The sequence below is a fragment of the Marmota marmota genome, unplaced genomic scaffold, assembly GCF_001458135.2.
Source record: "Marmota marmota marmota unplaced genomic scaffold, marMar, whole genome shotgun sequence".
Lineage (NCBI taxonomy): Eukaryota > Metazoa > Chordata > Mammalia > Rodentia > Sciuridae > Marmota > Marmota marmota.
The window spans coordinates 14,481,078-14,501,185 of record NW_026000221.1 but is presented as its reverse complement, the minus strand read 5'-3'; positions in this window follow the sequence as shown (position 1 = coordinate 14,501,185).

Sequence of the window (20,108 nt, the reverse complement as noted above, 5' to 3'; positions counted from 1 at the left end):
ACCATTACCATTGTCCTTTATATTTACTACCTTTTTTGAAAGCCAGCTGACATGAGAAACTTTAATGACTTAGAAATTAGACAAAATGACAGTCAAATTATTATTATGTGCTCGAGTGAAGATTGAGCATCCACTAGCACCACTTATTTATAAAACAGAGATAAGCATACTGTATATATTTTATGACCACAGTGGGGATTAAATAAGGAAATTCCTGCAAAAGGGGGGATGTGATAATTTCCCAGTTAACATCACTTGTTATTGTCAGCGCTATTCTTACTACTATTTTCACTTCAATAGATGACAATTATTTTTGTTATTGAAACTACAGGCATCTCTGAGCTGGAAAATGAATGGTACTCTTTTCTCTTGCTTAAGCCCTGGAGTGATGTCATGTAATGAATAATTCTCTTCACCAGGAGCTGACAGCAGTTTTACAGGGTAAAGATGATGAAGAGGATCGGGATGCAGATAACCATCCAGAGTTTGGATTCTCTGATACAGGAGATCCCAGTAGCCCCTCCTGGAAAGCAGACTCAAGGGGTTTCAAGACCTTACCTTATACAAGTCATGAATGGAGAAGTGACTAGGTGAAACTATGAACCGAATTAGTTGGTACTTGATTCAGGTAGCTTGAGGTCTATTCAGGAAGAGAGGGAGGTAAATGGTATCTTCTCATCTAATTGGCATGTACTAGAATAGGTAGAAAGTCAGAGGTGGTGGCCCTCAACCCTGCCTAGAGGCAATGAGTAGGGCTTCCTGTAGGCAAATTCACCTTGGGACTGCTGAAGAATCCACAGGACTTAGGAAAAGATGGCAGTTGCTATACTATTTATGACCTGTGGACCATCTTGCTTAAACTTTCTGAGCTTTGCTCTTTTTATTCTATATAAAGTAAATGTGGTGATATATACTATGATATTATACACAGTCAGCCCTCTGAATTGGTGGATTCTGAATCCATGGCCTCGACCAACCACAGGTTGAAAAGGGAAACACTGAAAAAAAAAAAAAGAAAACAGTTGTATCTATTTTGAACATGAACAGACACATTTTCTTGTCATTATTCTGTACTCAATGTGGTTTAACCACAGTTACCATATAATTTACATTATATAAGGAAGTTAAGTCATGTAAAGATGATCTAAAGAAATATAAAGGAGAACGTGTGTAGGTTATAGGAAAAGTGCAGTTATTTTATGTACGGGACTTTGGCATCTATGGGTTTTGCTATTCAGGGTGGTCTGGGATCCAATTCCCCATGGATACTGAAGGTCAACTGTATTTATGAAATATAAAGTTGCTTCATCAAAATGCATTACTCCTTATTTTTTTGAGCCAGTGCTGGGCTCCATCACTAAGCTGAGGAGCTCAGACTATGGCTTGGACCTTCAATTTGCAATTTGATGCTTAGGACAAGACATGGGTACTGTATCTACCTACCTACCTACCTACCTAGCTATCTCTATCCCTCTCTCCATCTGGCTCTTTTCCATTCCTCTCTAGCTTGCTATCCAGGTCCTCTTTAAAAGGCTTCACAGCCTGCTGAGCAAGTACAACAGGGCATATTGAATGCTGGACGCACACCCATGGGGGACCACTTGCCAGACCTTAGCTTCTCCCTTCCTAATTGAAGTAGAAGCTTTGAAATGTTCAGTGCAGCTTTCTCTGAAGTTGCAGCTGACCACTTTCTCCCGCTGCCTCCTAAAACCTTTAATTTGTCAGTAAAATGGTTTGGTTTTCTTATGACTACTTGGGGTTTTTCTTTCTCCTGCGGCTGCTGAAATGGGGCCCGGTGTGCAATGCCTATTTTTATGAGAATTCCCTTGCATGACACTTGGGCTATCACTGGGAGCTGCTTCAAAGGGAAATGGATGCACTTCAAGGGCACCTTGGTACCTGGGGAATTTGAGTTTAAGGTTTTATTTCATCAAGGGCTCAGGATCTATGCCACTCTCTCCTAAATAGCCACAGCTAAAACTCAATGACAAAATGTCAAATTGTATCTTTGCCCTTGGCCCACTGTATAACTTGAGTAAGTTACCTGAATTCTTTCAAAGCCTCAATTTTCTCACCTGAATAATGGGAATTAAAATATGACTTAACTGTGATGATTTGGGAGTGAAAAATTTTAAAGCATTATGTCAGAGGTGCAAGTATGACTGTAGGTATGATGAATTTTAGCACTGGAAGAGATCGAAGTTTACACATAGTCTGGGCTATAAATGTGTGCAAACTATATTTGAATTATTAATATAGCTCTGCTACAAACATTGGCAATTCTTCTGCCTTTAAGGGGAATATGGTCCAGTGAGAGCAGCTGAAGATTTGGATGGGATTTTGCTGTCCAAATTTGCTCTTCTGTTCTGGATTTTGGGACCTAAGGAGCCACACACACAGTGAAGCATGAAGTGTAGAGAAGATGATATCAATCACATTTTTAGCTCAGGCATTACTGTATAATTCCCAGTTTAAAACTTTCTTGGTTATGGTAATGGTATGGCCATCTTCCTAACCTCTCCTCTTTGAATTTATAGTTGTTAGATCTATATTGTGGATGCTGAGTACTTTTCCCATATCAGTTGGATGGATGAATCAAGGTGGTGTGTCCCTTCATTCTAAAGAGTGGACTGCAGGATAGATGGTCATGACTTTTCGGTATAGTGTAACCATGACCTTTAGGGAATCAAAAGCATTGAATATCTAGCAGTTCCATTATTAGCTCTTGAAAAGGAATGACTACTGTGCTAGTTGGGGAGGGGGAGGAACACAGAGGTTAAAAGTGTTGGGCTATTTGTTTTTCCTAATGCTTACTTGTATGGGAGGTGAAGGGCTTCCATGTAACACCATGGCCCAGATCAAGTAGAGGACACATATACAGGTTTACAGAGGCAAGCCTGAATGCCACTTGCTACATGGTGTAAGCAAGAGTTAGAAAAGGCTGCCTTTCAATCATCTCAACCACAGATGTTATACATGAGACAAAGAATCAAAGAAGAAATAGCCAAGCAGCCTTAGGAATCAACCAGCTTTTAGAGGTGCTTTGGAGGTTCTTTGCTTTAGAGGTTCATTGCTGCTCAAGTGTAGGAATCTGCTTTCAGATAGTAGCTCTGCAGGTTTTAAAAAATTCACCTTCCCCAAATTAAATTTGGCTAAGCTTGCCTTCGTACCTACTTTATATGGTAAGGAGGTATAATAAGAAAGATAAAATAGCAAAGTCCCTAGCAATATGATGGCCACATGTTAGAAGACAGAGAAAAATATCTGGAATAGGACTTCTGCATGGAGGTTTATCTTATTCCTGGTCCTTATAAGTTGAGTATTCTTAGGCAAGTCATTTCCCTTCCCTAAGCCTCATCTGCAGAGTGGGGTTGATAAAACCTTCTGGGGCTGTTGACGTGATTTTTCCATAAGCAACTAACACAGAGAAGTTGCTAGGTAAGTGTTCGTTTTCTCTTTCTGCACTACTCACAGGAGAGTTCAGCACTGGGCACCATCCTCCGAGAAATGGGAAGTGGGAACCCTGGGGATAATAAATTCCAACATCTGTCTGCTGGACCTTTTATCTGTACTTGGAGACAGGGTGTTTATTGAGACAAGGTGGATTTGCAGTGATGCATTATTAATAGTTTGTGATACGTTCCGGGTGATGGATATCTACCCCCCAGACACACAGAGACAGCTGCATGATCTCCTAGGGAAAACAACGGCAGCAAGCCAGATCAGAGAGCTCCAAGGGAACAAAGAACAGAAACTTCAGATGCCAATTATAGTCCGTGTTGTTTTACTCTGGATTACTAGAAGGCTGTCTCCCAACTTCCCACCCCACCAATGTCATGAATCTTCTGCCTTGGATTCACAGCACTTCTGTTGAGAAGTTCTAAACAGAACTACACTGCACTGATAAGACACGCCAAATCTCCCCTTCCTTTACGTTGTCTTAAAGAGAGACTCAGAACATTCGTTATCTACCATCTTTCCTGTGTAATGGGATAAAATATTGTCCTGAGTTAAGATCAGTTGTCTCTGCAAGGGCTCAAGCAACGGTGATCCCAGAAGATAAAAATGTAGAGTTATGTTGTGGAATCAAAACATTTTGGAGTAAACTAAGAGATTAAAGTGCTCTAAGAGGTTGAAGCAGTCATCGATTTCCACTCTGTTTTACAGATGGGAAAAAGTAAAGGGCCGTGCTAATGGTCACACCAGAAAGGAAAGGGTTGAGAAAGGATAAGAGCTTTGGAGTTCAACTCCATGTACTCATATTTGTCAGGGTGAGACCAGGATCCGACTTTATGAATATATGATCTTGAGAGTGTAAGCCAGGACACGCTAGCTCATCACTCCCTCTCTCATGTTTTGTCACATCAATGACAGGTATGGCACCTTTCATCCATTCACATTGGGACAGATTAATGCAAAAGAAATGACACCACACACGGAGCCCAGTGAGTTGCATTTGCACTGTTATAATGGAGAATGCCCCTTACCACCTCGAGATTCGATCCCTTTGCAGGTGATACATTTCATAACAATAGTTCTCCCAACCTAAGAGTTCATCTTTTTTTTTCCATGACTCATTCAAATGCTGTTTATAGGGCACTAACCAAATGGTTAATCATATCTGTGTGCTGTCACATATATACAGAAGACATTGTCCCTGTATATATGTGACAATGTCACCTGAAGGCCTGGGCCTGGTTTTGTAACAGGTATTATTGAAAGTGAGTTCAGTGGGGAGAACTGTCCAGCTGTGCTGCTATTACCTTTAGGTATTTGGGCTACTATCTCCATTAAACATCCCTCTCTCCTAGTTGCATCTTTCCTTCCCCTCCACTCTCAAATATTCAGTGTGACCTTGATTGTAACATTCTAAAATCTCCCAAGGTGAATTGGCTGCTTAACTTACAAAGCTACGTGGGGAAAGATAGGATTTACCCTAGGGATGGTGAGGAGTAGACACATGAAGAGCCTTAATGCTATCTAAAATGTTGATGTTTTCAACAACAGGATCCGAGGGCTATTACCCTTTGAGATAAAACAATCTAAGATAGGAACTCATAATTGACTTGGTTACAGCTAGGCTGTGAGGGTTAAGGACACTTCTTACCTGTGGAGGTACTTAACCTCAAGAGTGAAACTTACATACCTGGGAGCTCATGTCTTTACATGAAATTTCTCCTAAAAGTATTTTCACATGTGCATAAGTGTGTGTAAATATACAGTTGAACATTGTAGAGGTATAGGTTCATGAACCATTAAACTTCCATCTGGGGACTATTTCTCAGAACTTCCCCCAACACCTTAATCGGCTAATCAAAGTATTGTGTCTTTAATGCTATGATTTGAATGTTCTTATCCTTCAAAACTCATGCTGACATTTAATTGCGAAAGTAAAAGTCTTATGAGGTGGAACCTTTAAAATGAGATCTGACCATGGAGGCTCCATCCTTTAGGTGGAATTGATGTTATTATAAAAAGGGAATTCAGCCCCCTTTCAGCCTCTCTCACGGGGCCTTGGTAGGTATTTGAATCTTGATATTAGTCTTCCCAGCTCTGGAACTGTGAGCCAATAAGATCTGTCTAACCAGTCTCAGGTGAAATATTCTGGACTATTAACAGCACTACAAAAATGGACTAAGGCATTTGCCCTGGGGAAGATGTGTCCATACAAGAAATATCCTTAGATAACGACATATTTGTTGAATATTTGGAGAGTGGAGTTCATACTACTTTGGTTAAAAAAATGCTTGGTTGTTTTGCTGATGTTCAGCTGGATGATAGAGCATTTTAGCATCTATATTTGAAGGACTTGAATAACAGCAAAGTGAACATTTGGGACCTATATTGTCTTCCTATATGCTTAGAGTTAAGAATTTCTTCTCTGTCTCAAGAGAGGTCCTCATTTTCTCTACTTCCTTCTCATAAGTCCAGAGACATGGACCCTCAGTCTCCTCCACTTTGAAGTTGCCATTTCCTACTCTTCCCAGTTTTCCGTGGCCAAACCACTGCCAGCTCCTTATTCTCCTGGTGTAGCTCATTGACATCTTCCATGTTTGTTTTCAAAATGAAAAATCTGGAATAAAAAAGAAAATTAACTATTATTAAATTGTGTTAATTTTTTAGTAGGACTTTAAAACACTCCTGGCTGAGTCTTATGAATCATTTTATTAAGTACTTTTAAAAACACTACAGGTAAACATTATTTCATCCCTAAATTATAGATAAAGAAACCAAGGTATCAACATATTAAATGGCTTTCCTATTATCCAGCTAGCAAGAAGTCTGGCTTTTATGGATTTTATTGCTAACATGCATAGGGAAATGAAAATGAAGTAGCAAAAAATAACAAAAGCTAGAATTATGAAAGTTATAGAATTCTTAAAAAGAATTTGAACTTAAAAGAGATTTGACTTTTTAAATATTTTTGGTTGGTCCCTTTAGTATAAAAGCTCTTCTCTTCCTCTCTCCTTCATTATCTTTTTGTCCCCATCCTTTACTTGAGGAAGGTCAAATTATGTCATCCTTTGGGAACAGCTATGTTACTATAATTGTTTTTAAATGCCTGATAGAGTTAACATCTCAAAATAGTTCAAAGTTTTGAAAATGAATCATGTTCCCAAACAGTCACCAACAGCAGGCCAATTTGTCTGGCATTAAGTGGCTTCCTAGATGCAGAATTCACCAAATGATTTCACTTTACTCCATCACTTATACCTGACAGCGTTTAAGAATCACTAAGGAACAGAACATTTCTTGAGGAATTCATAAAGCTAATCATCACGGTTGTCATTTATCAGGCCACTGTATGCACCCCGGCACTCTGTTAAGCTCTTTGTACACACAATCTTCATTGGTCATTGTGGAGACTCTGTGAGGTGGGGGATTACTATCTCAGGCTTTCCTAATGAGGACAGTAAGGGACTCAGGAAGGTTAAGTAATGTTCCTCAAGTTCCAAATCCAGTAATAATGAGCAGAGATGGAAAGAACAGAAGTTTCCATGCCTGTCAAGATCACACGGAAGGGGCAGTCCAGACTGTTTCACATTTAGTGACTTGATCTTTCTGGGCAGATGCAGAAGGTGTCACAGGAACAAAATGAGCATCTTTGATGACCTCCCAAGTATAATTAAGACAATATCCCTTCAAGTATAAATGTCTTAGGGGAGTCTTTGCTTTTAAAGCACAAACTAAGGCAATTGGGACCATTTTCCATTATTATGCAGTAAAATACGGAAATTCCAATCAACATACATAGAGCTTAGTCAACATCATACTGACGAACGGACAGTACGTTCGGGCCAGTTTCAAGAACAACAACAGGATCACACCCACATTTGGTCCATAGCAACAGGATAGCTCTTAGAAAAAGATCTCGATCATCAAAAAGAGCAAGTGACTTTGGCTAAAAATAGTCACTATTTTCTTCTTCTTTACATCTCCTTTTATTTCCTGTAAAAGTAGATTACAGGAGGCGATTCAAGAAGTCCCTTGGAACATGTAGACTGTTTGTATGTTTAGTATTTTTGGCCTAATATAAAATGTATTCTACTCCCTACTTTTAACCATAACATCATTTTTTAAAAATTGTGTATGTGTGTGCATGTATTTGTGCAGTTAAATTGTGTATATGGAAAGAAATGTTGGCAGATTCTAAAAGCTTGCAATATGTAATAGAATCTTTCTAATAGTCTTGATGTGGAGTACTTGGCATGTGGTAAGCATCTTATATACAATATTTCTATTAAAAATGAGTGAGCTGATAATATGCCCACTTTGTAGATAGTAACACTGAGGTTTAGTGAGCCTAAATGATTTGCTTGAGGTTACCCTTCTTCTAAGGCCTGTTGATCTGGTGCCAAACTTTTCCCTTTCTGGCTGATCAGAACTGCTTGTCTAAAACATCATGTAGAGCTCATATCCAGTGTCAGCCCCCATGAAAGGTCACCATTGTGCAGCGATGTCATCTAGTCTAGGTCACACATTCCATCCAGTCTGAAGAAGCCAGACACCAGCATGTGCCTAAGAACCAAATTCAGTTGCTACAAATACAAAATGGAATCTTGATTCGATGAAGGCTCAGGAAAGTTTCTGCACTGAAGATCTGAAGAGTCTAGAATGTTTCAGAAGATGGATTAGTAAGTCCACCAAGCCAAGGATCTGAACTCTTACTGTTTCCTGTCATTTTTCTAAACTCTCCACTGACCCACATTTTGTACTGAAGATTCTGATGACATAGCAAATTCCTTGAATCCTCCAGTAATTTCTGGCTCTAAGCAACCCTCTGTGTCCCTCTGAGGGGCAGGCTTCACCTTGCAATGAATGGCATCATTACTTCTCTCCAAACCAGAGAAAAGAAAGGGCTGGCATTTATGGGCTTCTTGTACATGAGTCGAACATGTTAAAGTTAAGTTGTCCCAAAGCAGCTTAACATGGCAAACGACCTTCCCATCTTACAGATGAGCAAAGTGAGGATTCAAGAGGATCATAAATCTCTCCACCCCTGCTTCCAAGCTAAATCTGAGATTCCAAACCTGCCTTGCCTGACTCTGAAGCCAGTCTTCTTTCTCAACTGTGTTCCTTCTTCAGAGTTTCCTTCTTGCTTTCAGGAACACTTTGGTGTTCAGCCAAAACAGAATGGCTGCCCCCTTGGAAGCTGAGCATAAACCCTGAAGAGCTTGTCCTGCTTTCTGGGAGGAGGCCCCTGTTGGCTCTCTGATGCACAGTTCCCTTGCGAAGTTGGATCCGTGCACATAGGCGGATGGTGCTGCTGGGAGTGGTGGGGAGTTCACTGGTCAGATGCCAGCTGGCTCTGGGGACCATCTCTTCTCATTTCTGGAGCAAACCACATTACGTCTGGCCATGCTTGTCGGCTTTGGTGCCCAATTCCACAGCCATTTCAAGTCTTTCCTCTCCAAAGAATGCGCATTTACACTCCCATGGATCACCCCTTTGATATTTCCAGCCACATAGCTCCAGCTCAGAAAACAAATCAGGAGTGACATTGGGTTACTCTATTTTCAGCTATAGCTCATAATTTGGTGTAAAGCTTGTCATTGTCTAAGAAACATATCCCTGTGCAGGGAATCCATTGGACACCCGAATAAAATTGACTAAATAAGAGCAGTTTCACTGAACAATTTGCAAATATCACTGCTTCTTGCCAAGCCTTTTTGGCAAAACCATCTTCAGTGACTGGAGAGCTTTTCCAGCCAGAAAGGGATTTGGGTTACCTTATGCTTTCCTCCCTACATTTTCCTGATATAAAAACTTCCATTAAAGCCACATAAGTCTCAGACAATGGAAATGTCATTCGGGGAAACATTTACATTCGTTTTTCAGGAAACACTATTCAGTATTTTTCTTTTCTCCAAGAGGTGATGGCCCATAGTTTAGAGACGAAAGTATTATTTGTTCAAGACGGATCTACCCTGCAGATTCAAGGGGTGTGTGTGTGTGTGTGTGTGTGTGTGTGTGTGGTTTGTGTGGGTGATGAACAGGAAGGAGTTACTGAAGCCACATCTCCTGGGTGGAAATAACAAGAGATATTTCATGTCACAGCTTGTAGCTTAACAGTACAGAAAGGGACTTTGGGATAGGAAAAAGAATATATATGAAATGAGGAATAAAGTGAAAATTCTGGCACTGACATCAATAGACATGGATTCTAGTTAAGTTAACTTACAACTCTTGGCATGATCTTATAAATTAAATACATCATATGTATGCAAATATATATGCATGCATATATATGTACATATACATAGAGAAATATTAAGTTAAAATTAAGTAAGAGTAGACATCTTTTAAAAAAGGGAAAATAGGATTTCAAAAAACTTACATTCATTCTTAGAAGTGTCACTTAGCTTCTGTAGACATTGGAGTTTTCACCTATAAAACTGTGTAAAAAGGTAGCAACATAGTTACCCTTGGTACATACATGACCATGTGCCAGATTCCACATGGAACTTGAAACAACATGTCATCAATCCCCATTTTTTTTCACTTAACACAAAAATCACAGCTCCGTCATTTAATCATTCTTTTGAGGTCTATTTTAGTGGTTCTTATGAAGGGAAGATGCCATGGGGAATGGAATTATCCCATTCCTTTCCTTCGTGGAGCTTACAGTCTACTGAAATGCATTTACAGAGCTAAATTGTAGATAGCTGGACTAGGAGTTCTGGACTCTTCCCAGTTCCCTGCTGTGTCCAAGACCACCTCAGTCAATGGTCTCCTTTCAAGCATACATATGAATGGCCAATGCACTACTTGGGATGATCAACTACATGCTTATCCTACCTATGTTTCACAGGATTCCTTCTAAGGCGTGGACCTCAATCATGTTTTAGAATGTCCATGTGATACCAGGGCAAAATAACAGCCAAAAGTTTCAGTCTAGCAGGACTTTTAAAAAGTTAGTGGAATGAACAACTTTTAACATATAAAGTTGGAAGAGGAAATGCAGAAGGTTAGAGCTCTTTAAAGGCTCTTATGAAACAACCTAAGCCAGACTGTCTGCTTACAGAAGAGAAGGGAGACACGGAAGGGAGAGCTAACTCAGGAAATGATGGCCAGCTCAGCAAAAATAAGCAACAGATCCAGGGCAATAGTCAGGTTCCTGAACTCCTCTCTAGTCTTCCTTCAGTCTTCTTAAGCTTTCTGCCCCAGAGTGGTTCTGGAGGGGTATGATGGCATAATAATGAAGGAAAAAGAAACCGTAAAAGTAGAGTATATGACTTCTAGAAGATGGAGCTGCTGGTGCTTTTTTTTTTTTTTTTTTTTTTTTTTTTTTTTGCAAGGAGACAAACAGCTAACCTTCCTACCAAATCACAGTCTATGAGGCTGGCCTATTTTTCCTTCATACTTTCGATTTACTTTTAAATTCTTATTTCTTTATATCCTTTTTCAAAAGCACAATGGAAGTTTTTGATAGCAGAATATATACAAAAATATACCTATATAAATATATAATACACAGCAAAATCCTAATTCCACCACAAACAGATAAGCCTGTTTAAACTCCCAGGATAGATCTTTGCGGACATTATCTATGTGTGCATGGATTTTCTTTGTTACTATAGTAAGATCACACCGTGCTTCCTATCAGTTTTATTTGTTTGTTTAAACCCACTTGGCCATGCATATGGATTCAGCTTGACGGGTCTGCAGTCCTCTTGAGTACTAACCAACACAATTGTCCCTGAGCAATGGTAGCTGGTTTATTCTTCATAGTTTCCCAACAAATTGCAAATAGATAAAATCATTAGAGTCCTATTCTGGCTTTTACAATGGGACCTGGCTCCAGGGTGGCAACTGCCTTTGATATTTTCTTAAGATAAACCTGGTACATTCCAGCCAGGATAAAGTCACTTTGACCTAGTGCATAAAATACATCCCACTTTCTGACCCAAATTGCAGGGATTCCACTTACTGCTGCTGAGGACCACCCTTCCCTCAGTAAGTTCCCCCATAAATTGTGCTCTGCAATTCTGTATCTGTCGGCCTGTCTTTATTTGGTCTCACAGCACCTGGGGACCCGTCCTCAAACCTCAGAACTAGGTTGTTCTGAACACCATGTGTCTTGCTTCACTGGTCAAATTCTTGGAATCTTTGAAAGTTGATTCAGGAAGAAAAGGAACGGCTTCCTTCTAACCCTCATCCCTAAGACATCCCTTCCCAATCTCTTCCTGATGCCAGGAATTCCATTAGTGAGTCACACGTGTGTGTTGATGCATGGATTAGCATGCAGAGGTCTGCAAGACAGGCCTTTATCAGTAATTGAAACCATAGCCTGGGCAGCTGGCTGCATCTTGCTCAGCAGCCAGAAAGGCTTCCAGCAGTGGGGACAAAGGACTAGGGAAGGGGAGATGGTGATCTGAATGTCCCTGGAAAACTCCCCAGGCACTGCTCCTCTGGAGGCCCAGCAAGGGAATGTGAAAGAGCCACAGAAAAGGACTGTGCTTGGAAACTCAGGCAAGGAGAATCTCAATGAATGGAGAAGAGAGATGGGTTGGGGTGGACCATAGTGTACATTCGGCCTGTTCAGCGTGCATGAGGCTCTGGGCCTCAGTGCCAAAAAGAATAAAATAAAATAAAAAATTTAAGAAGTAGAGGAGAGAGAAAACAGAGGATCTCCCCTGCCAAAAGTACACAAGAATATCCTCGTTCTGAATATTAAAATTGTAGTGCTACGAATACTGCTGTTCATCGCATTCATTCACTCATTCAGTCATTCAGCCATTCATTCACCTGTATTTCCTGAAAGCCTGATGGGGGCCAGGCACTTCCCTATGCTCTGGCTTGGGATGATGAGCACAACCGGCATCCTGCTGCCCCATGCAGCTGCAGAGTGGGACTTTTAACACACAGACACACATACACACACACGGATAATTGTGTAATTAAAACTTGTTACAAGCGCTTAGTGTAAAAGAGAAAAATAACAGTGTTCTCTAAGACAGAATAACAGAACAGGAAGTAGATTAGACTGCAAGGTCTGGAGGGCTCTCTGACACCTCGGTATTTAAAGGAAATCTGAAGAATGAGTAGGTGTCAGGGATTCAGAGACGAGGGCATGTTGTGCCAGGAGAGAGATGGGTCAACAGAAGCCCTGGTGATGGAAAAGGGTAGGGCTCAGGGGAAGGTCAGAGGTCTGTCCAGTGTGTCTGGAGTTTGCTCAGCAGTGAGAGGGGTGCCCAGGGATGAAGGCCCTACAGGATCCCTGTTACAGATTCTATATGTTTGAAATTATCTGCAAAAAACCCCGACATTTCTCTATTTATTCATTTGTAAATGTATTCCAGCAGCACTTTGAGAATGCTTATCCAATATTTCTTTTTAACAGGTTTTTTTTATCATCATTACCATACCATAAGCAAAAGAAAATAAACACTCATTTAAAAAATAAAGAAAAACAAAATACCCAGAATTGTGAGGATTGCCCTTCTTAAGTTTGTCTGTCCACCATGGAAATTTCTGAGGGTTTAAACGAAGATTCAGTCTCAGCAGGGCCAAAGCTGTGCTTCTGTCTAATGGCTCCTATTTTACAATACTTATTATTTGGTATTTATTTCATTAAGAGATTTGTATAAATGTTTCTTTTTTTCATTCTTTTAAAATTTAATCCTGATGGCAACCTTATGCAGGAAATATCAAGGTTATTCTTAATTAGCAAACCAGAGCTCAATAGATACACTCAATTACCTGTAAACTAAAATTAGATCCCCTTGCCTGGACACTGAGTTGCTGTTAATTTTGCTTTAGGCCTCTGCCCCAAAGGGTCTTTTGGTCCCCAAAGTCTCCCCCCATCCTCTAAAATGGTTTAAATCTGGACTTGAATAATTTGGGCTTCAGATCAGACTGTGGCACTTTAAAGCAGCTTTTTTTTTTTTCTTTTCTATTTAGCAACAGAACTTCAGTATGTGAGCAGAAGTTTCTGGGTGTCAGACCTTATCAGAATGGGGAGAAAACTTATCAGCTGCTCCTGTCTGCTGCTGCCTATGCTCCAGTGACAACTGATGTCTTAAAAAAGGATAACAGCCTTTGGTTGATGTTTCTCACTGACAGCATCAAGATTGGGGGTCAATTTCAAGCCTGTAGCTGCTGGACCCTCACAGAGCATCTGGTCCAGCCCTTTGCCTTCAGACTGGGGTAGACCTAATCAATCAACCCATCCATCAAGGTGTAGACCCCTGCTACAACATTCAGGATGTAGTTGTGAGGTTACATTTAGGTTTAAGGAACAACTAGAGAACACTATAGCATTTATCAGAATAAAAAGCAAGCATTCTTTCCAAGGCAAAAAAAATCCATTTATAATGTTATATTTTATGACAATTAGAAAAAACTATGTATCACCAATAATGAATTACAAGGCAACAGGAACTTCTAAAAAGATTATCTTAAAGAGATAACTCTTTTTTTATGGCTCCCACAGGATCTCCCTGTATTTGTTGTTTGTGTTCACGGATCTGCACATAAGCTGACTGGGTCCCAAACTGACTGCTGGTCATCTCTGCTTCCCCTTTTCATGTCTATAAGTTTTATTTTTTGTATAAATCAGATCTGGTGGATAGTTAAATATCTCAGTTCTTCAGGTGTTCATTTTCATAAGCTACATGTAGATGCATTTATATATTCAATTATACTATATATATATATTTGCAATCGTAAGTGTGATATCTACTCATGAAAGGAAATAAAACTTTACCAGTAAAATACAATGGGTTTTCCTATTAGGATAAAATTGCAATTTCTTCATCTTCATATTCTTTTAAAAACATGTATTCGTTGTTCTTGCTCATAAAATCCTTGGCTCATACGTTGAAATTCAAAAAGAAGTTTAAGAACAAAAACAACAGCTAGATCAAAAATGCAAATAATTCTACTCTAAGTATTGATGTATTTTGGTTCAGTTTTAAATGTAAGCATTAAAATAGTCTATAGATAACTTTTACTTTTAGTCACTTCTCAATATTTTTTTTTACATAGATACTTTTCTGTGTTGTTCCATTTTCTTTGTAAATATCATTTTAATCACTTCATAGTGTTTCACCCAGTGAATAAATTAAGACTATTTACCACTCCCCTACTGCTGGGCATTTACATAATTTCTAAGTTTACATGTTTATAAATAACTCTGTGATGATTATCTATGGAAAATATGTTTTGCACATATTACTTTCTAAGTGAAGATTAACTGAAAGGCATTACTGTGAAGAAAAGCAGTAGCATATTTATATTACAGAAAGAGATTTTCAAATAAATTTGCAAGTGGATTTTCCTGGTTCACCACCAACAAACTCTTATAATAAACATAGAATAATAACTAATATTCTAGATAGAATAGACTATCAATTAATATTTTACATGAAATAGAATATTACATAATATACAGAGAATATTATCATTTTTAAAATAGTTATTGTTTCATAAAATTTCAGATGATGTAGATTTTATTAATTCTTTTTATTATTGGTTGTTGAACCTTGCATCATATGTCCCTATTTACTCTTATTTTTTAATATAAATTACTAGTTTGTAACCCCCTCCCCATTTATGTTTGGGGGTTCCTATGGTTTTTTAAATCAGTTAGCTTAATATTTTTATATGCTAAAATATCAGCTCTTTGCTACAAATATTTAAAATATTTTTCTATTCTGACATTTGTTTCTAATGAACTATTTTTCACAGTGGTTTTAGATTTACAGAAAAAAATGCAAATAGAAAACATGAGTTACTGAGTGCTCTGACTGGGGCTACCAGTAGGAGAGGAAGAACACGGAGATGAAGTACTGTTCTATCATATCATAGGAAAGAGATCCATTAATGTGATCCACTCATCACCACTAATGCTGACCTTGACCACCTGGCTGAGGCTGTGATCTCCAGACTTGCCCACTAAAATTACCTTTTTTTCATACTGTACTCCACAGAAGAAAGTTGTTATGTACAGTTTACCCTTAAAGGGTGGGGAGTTAGTCTCCATCTCCTGTAGGTGGACAGTTCACATAAAGTATTTGGAATTTTTCACCATGGGAGAACTTATGTCTAATTTCACATTTATTTATTTGTCCAATTATTTGTTTACATCCATTATGGAGTCATGGATATTTATTTTATATTTTGGAGAAAAATCAAACACACTTTTATTTACTTAGTTATTCAGCTCATACCAACTTTGGTCACTGAAAGTTCTTTTAATTGATTACTCCATTTTTTGACACAGTCCTATCATTGTGGATATGGTTTTTGCTTTTTGACTTCTGTTATGTGGTTTTGTACCTGCCTGTGAATGTATCTGTATAATGTGTATAAAAATTTTGCCTGTGAGTGTGTATGTCTTTTAAATGTCATCTTACTGATGTTGATGGTGGGGTAGGCAATAAATCATTTAAGAAACCTTGAAGCAATAAGATGTCAACTTTATTTGATTGGGGAAAGGGCCTTTCATTGGAATCAGATAGACCTCAGTTTGAAAATCACTATGGGAGGTAATTATTGCATTAATGACCCTCAATAAATTATGTTTCCTAAAATCTATATCTTACAGAGATGACTATGAACACATACCCATCCCACAGGTGGTCTCTAAGTTTTGCAATGTAATTTTTTTTTAGCCAGTCTGTTGAAGCTAATGTCAATAGAAAGATTTGATAAGCACTTGCAAGCAAGCTTGAACTTTTGGAATCTGTTCCCATCGTGTGAGAAAACTAGAGCTATCCTGCCAGAAAGACCACATTGAAGAAACCAACCTACAGACAGACAGGACAGCTGACTAGACATATAAATGCACCATCTTACAACAAATAGTCTCATCTGGGTCTCCTGATAACTACACAAGCATGTGCTAACAGAAGAATCTCTTAGCTAAACCCAGCCCCAAATGCTAAACCACGGGCAAATAAAATGTTTATAATCCAATATAACATGGGTAGATCAGCATATTGAAAAAGATTACAATGGTGTTCCTTTCACAGAAATGGATAATGAACACTAGTTTTTTGTTGTTGTTTTTGGTATTTTAAGCTTATTATTTTAATTCCCTGAACTTCAGTTATCTACACTGGATAGGAAGAATAATACCCACTCTTGCTCACCAAGTTGAGCATTAGATAAATTGAGACCCTGCTTATTAAGTGTCCCACCCAGTGCTGGGATGCAGAGGTGGACCCCACCAAACTTTGGCTGCCTGAGCAAAACCTTTTGTTTCCTAAATCAAAACCACTAGGATAATTTTTCCTTTTCCATGCTGTTAGATAAATAAGAGTCTTTATGAAATAAAAAACACATTGCCAGTTAGGCTTCTTCAATGCAATAGGAAAGGGATTATCAACCAATGCCTCAGTCACAAAAATGCAAGCTCCCAAGGATGCTGCCTGACAGAATAACATGACTTTCCAATGCCATTTCTTTTTGGACTCATAAAAACATCTGATTTCTAAAAATCTGAAGCCAGACCTGCTTTTCTATATTCCTACATGGAAGCCTGAGTGCTAAACTGTGTTTTGTATATTTAATGTGAGAATATAAATATATATCTTGGAAAGAGACATCTGTGGGCATGGCTTGGAAAACCAATCATTCTGGAAGAAAGTTAGACTAGGAGATAAAGACAGAAAATCAGCACCTCAGTCTCTTGGTGAGATTCATAAAACACTGGGTTCATTTACAATTTAGCAAAACCATTTAAAACTGAGGCTGGATAGGTGTGTTGTCATCATTGATTCACTCCAAATCTTTTCTTTCATCATATTAGATATTGTCATCTCCAAATTGACAAAAAGAATGCAATTAGTTATATGTCATAACATATTGGGGAAAAGGGTATTCAATATCTGACCTACTAACAAAGTAATTATTTAAATTATCTGATTCTCAGCATTTCTTCATCTGCCAATTTGGGGTTAGGCAACCTCATTTTAAAAATACCATTTAGAGACTTAACAAACATATATGGCATTTACACACATATAAAGAAATACCAAGACATATGGATAAATAATCACACAAAAATACACACCCAAATACACACATAAAAATAAATACTACCCCATACCCACACAAATATGCTTCTTACCAAGTCTTGACTACTTCTGTGAATTTTCTATTACTTTTTATTACTATTTTCTATTACTTTTTTGCATAACTTTCATCAGGACTCAGCCCAAGGGTAAGATAAGATGATGTGATACTAACAGAGCCCCCAGTAGGCACATACATGTGGGTATGAGGGTGGTGAGTAATACAGAGGAAGGGAGGACAACATTCATTAGGAATCAAATGCCTTTCCATTCTAAGTAATATCTGACATTTTATTTTCAGAAGGGGGCAGTCATAAAAGAAAAAAATAATCCTAGACTCTGATTCTGCCTGTTCCAGTAACTTATTTTGTAATCTTCTGCAGTGACTTTGCTCCCTTCAATATTAGTTTCTGATTGCTTAAAAAAAAGGGTGGGGGTGGATTTCATTCCCAGCTGGAATAGAATAAGCTCACAATATCCCATCTATCCTGATGATTACCATGAAAGCATATGGACAGGATGTGGCAAGCAAGTACTTGACATCTCTGAAAAGTAAAATCTTGCAGCTTGCTTGGGAAAAGGGAAGTTCAAATTTAAGAAATGACCAAAATGGCACTCTGGTGTTTTTTCTCCTTTGGATCTCAGATTGGACCCAAGAACAAAACTTCACAGCAGATGCAGATAGCGAAAACTAGAAGAAAATGTTCAACCAGAAAAGGGACCCTTGTGAGTGAGAGCTAATTGTTCTTCTTTTCTTTCTCTTTCCTGACTCAGATGCCAGGTTATATGGCTGAATGATGGTGAGGGCAGTGCAGAGATGTGGACAATGAAAGACCCAAAAGAAAAAGCCATTCCCATGGTCAGATAACCTGTGCTCTGGAGAGGGAAGCCACATTGTCCATTTTTCTCTCAGTGCTTTTCCCTAAGGTCAGCCCCAGTTATGTTGAAAATGGACAACTATAGATAAAGTCTTAAGAAAAATGCTTCTTTTTTTGTCAAAGGAAAAGACACAGAGGAAAAACGACTTTTCAGAATGCAGAATCATTCTACAGCCAACAGGATGAGCCAACAGAAACCTCAAGGTCAAATCTGGAGGGATAGGTCAGTGGTAGAGCGCTTGGCTAGCAAGCAAAATGTCTTGGTTTCTATCCCCAGCATGGCAATGAATGAATGCATATCAAGTTTACACCTGAGTTGCAAATGCACAGAACAGAACAGACCCACGAGCAGGTAAAGACTGAGAAATGAAGTAGAATAGAAGCCATCACCCAAATTTTATATCATCAAACTAACCTCTGAGTGGTACTTGCATAAATGGGCACATACAAACTAAATAGTAGAGACTTCACAAACTGACCTGATATCGGAACCTCAGTCCACAGAAGGCAAGACAAACTGTGATATGTACCAAACCTAACCTGTTGAAACAGACCAAAAGCCACCCATATTCTCCAGATGATTTTAACAGGAACGAAAGTTTCCCAGCATAACACTTTACCAGCCCATGACACAATCCAAAATGAATTGACATAAAGGAACCAGGAAAATGTAAGCAATTCTCAAAAGTAGGCACTGGTACATGGATCCAATCTGCATTATCACCTGTACTAGTAGAGTTTGTTCAGAAAAGTTTTTATATTTGTAAATGGTTAAACAAAAATAAGAATAATGCTTATAAAATATGAAAACTCTATATAATTCAAATTTTAGTGTCTATGAGTGATTTTTACTGGAACACACCCACACCTGTTCACTTATGGGTTGTCTATAGCAGCTTTCATTCTACAATGGCAGAACTGAGTAGCAGCAACAAAGACCATAGTTTCACAAAGCCTAAAACAATTTCTATGTGACCCTTAAAGGAAAAGTGTGCTGACTCAGGGTAAGGGAAAACAAAATCCAAATAAATAAATCCAATTCTTGAGAAGACCTAGAATTATCAGACTTTTATGTAGATATTATAACTATGTTCAGTGAGGCATTAATAGTCTTGTACTCTTTTACTTTATTGTTTTGATTTTATTCACACACACACACACACACACGTAATATCACTGAGCTACACCCTCAGCTCCACGATCAGTCCTCTTGAAATTAATGTAAAGATAGGAGTTCTCCGAAGAAAAATATAATTTTTAAAACAGAACCAAATGAGACTGATAGAATGGAAGAATATAATATTTCAAATTTAAAAATTGATTAAATTGATTTAAAATAGCAAAATAGAGATCATACTAAAAAAAATCAGTGAATATAAAAGAAAAATTGAGATATGGAGGCTGGCAGACCCAATACCAAAAGGTCTAATGTTCCTGTCACTGGAGTCCCTGAGGAAAGGAGAAAGAGATTAGGTTAGAAAAATATATTTGAAATTACAGCAGCTTTCTCTCAAATCTGATAAAAGACATGGATCTACAGGTTCGGGAAGCTGAGAAACCTGAACTATCAAGATAACCTCAAATAAAATTACACCCCGATACATTCTAATGAAATTAGAGAAAAACCAAAGGTAAATGAAGGAGCTGGAAACAAATAGTTAATAAAAATTCCAAAGTCTACAACAGAGTGATAAACATGTCATCCCAG